We start from the raw sequence: 2,313 nt of genomic DNA on the forward strand, positions 1-2,313 counted from the left end.
GATCCCGTGGCCGGTCCCGGTCCGGTATGGGCGCGACACTGAGGGTTGCGGTCCGTTGCCGTACACGAAAAAAGACAAAAAGAAAAAAAAAAAAGTTAAGGTTTATGTTCAAGGAGCTCACAATTTGAGGGGGGAAAAAATCCTTGTGTAAAGTAACAATGGTTCAGAAACCAAAAGAAGCACAAATTGCAACAATAATACAGAAAAGAGAATGATTAACTCTGTCCTGGTATGCCACAGGGACAAGGCAGGCCCTGGAGATTTAGGGCAGTTTCATTAGAAGGGACAGTGCTTGAGCAGAGATTTGAAAGGTGTAAAGGGGTTTGCTGGGCAGAAAGGGACCTGGGAATGACATTCCTGGAAGAAGACAGGCACAGAAACATGAACCTATACTGTGTTTGAAGAGCTGGCGGCAGCTTTCATATGACTAGAGCTTGCACTGGAGAGGGGACCATGGTAGGAGATGAGGTAGAAAGTAGAGCCAGCAGAAAAGAGCTTTAAGTAAATATGTGGTGACTCTGGAGCACTTATAGCCGCCATGCCTTTAGAGACAGAACAGCTTGAGGAGGCAAAGACCAGGCAAGACAATCATAGGATGCAAGAGTTGGTGGGGGTGGGCGTGGGAGGTAGAAGTACAAAACAAGGTCAGCCAGAGCTGTGCCAGGCTGCCATCTGGCTTCTAGACATGCATAGGTAGGAGACAAGACTAATGTTCATCTGTGTGCTTTACATATTGCCATTAGTCATTCATGTGTCTACAGTCACATTTAGTAAACTGATGTTTAGTTCAAACACTGTCATATTTTCATTCCTCTCTATTCCTTGGTTATTATAGTACAATTACTGAACTCTACTCAGGTGTTGGGTAACCTGAGACAACTGAACTTGGGTAACCTAGCCATCCATCCATCAAAGTCTTGGATGATGATTACCTGGATTTAATTGCCAGCCACCAGTTGGTTCAGTCCAATCTAGCAAGTGTTTATAGGGCTTCTTCTTTGTTTGGAGTGCTGGGAATATGTGGTAACCAACCTCCAGGATGGCTCCCAATCATCCTTACCTCCTGGTGTTTTTACCCTGTGTACTTTACTTCCAGGATTGGTTCGTGTGACCAATAGAAGGCAGCAGATGCAATAGGATGTCCCTCCCGAAATTAGATTATAACACACTGCATTTTCTGTGTTGGTCACACTCACTCTTTTTCTCTTGGATCACTCACTCTGGGAAGAGTAACTATGTGAGCAGTCTCACAGAGAGGCCCATGTAGAAAGGGACTGAAGCCTCAGTGAAGTCTTCAGGGCCTGCAACCCTAGCCAACAGTGTGATTGCAACCTCCTGAGAGACCCTGAGCTAGAAAAACTGCTCTCCAATTTTGAATCCTCAGAAACTGTGTGAGCAATAACTATTGTTTTAGATGCTGCTGTGGGTTGNAGGTGATTAGATTGTAGGACCATGCTGCACTGAATGAATTAACAATGGTGGTTGTGGGCATGGTTCTGAGGGGTCTAAAAGGAGAGCATGTGAGTCTCTCTCTCTGTCTGCTCTGCCATTTTCTGCCTTGTAAGATCCCTGCATTGCCATAAAGCCACCACCAAGGAAGACCCTCACCATAAGTGTTCCCTGGACTTTGGACTTCCTAGCCTCTGAAACTAAGCAATAAATTTTGTTTTCTTATGAATACCTAGTTCCAGGTATTTTGTTATAAGTGATAGAAATGGATTAATACAGATGCTAAGATTTGGGGTAATTTCTTATACCTTTGAGAATCTTATAGTCTGGTCACACAGACATTAATTATTTGACTGCTGAACAGGTGATGTCTCCAGTTTGACTATTACCTGGTAAACAAGATGTGCAATGACCAGACAAGTCACATGTTTAAAGATCATCTGGGTTAAAAAAAAAATGGAGCTTGTCTTTATACACTCTTATTTATTTATTTTTTTGTGGCAGCTGGCCATAATGGGATCCTAACTCTTGACATTGGTGTTATTAACATCATGCTCTAACCAACTGAGCTAACTGGCCAGCTCTATATGCACTCTTATGAAAAGATTTCTGAGATATATTGAATGGGAAAAAAAATCAAATTGTATAATTGATCTTATTTGTGTTAAAAAGTATATATACATAACCATAAAGAAATGATAAATGTTTAGGTAATAGATATGCTTACTATTCTGATTAGATTATTATCCAATATATGCATGTATTCAAACAACAAACTGTACCCCATAAACATGTACAATCAAAAAAAAATTTTTTAAAACAAGTTTATATGCAGTATCTCCAGTTTTCCAGAGTTGCCAATGG

Source organism: Galeopterus variegatus, unplaced genomic scaffold, assembly GCF_000696425.1.
Source record: "Galeopterus variegatus unplaced genomic scaffold, G_variegatus-3.0.2 Scaffold6417, whole genome shotgun sequence".
NCBI classification, from domain to species: domain Eukaryota; kingdom Metazoa; phylum Chordata; class Mammalia; order Dermoptera; family Cynocephalidae; genus Galeopterus; species Galeopterus variegatus.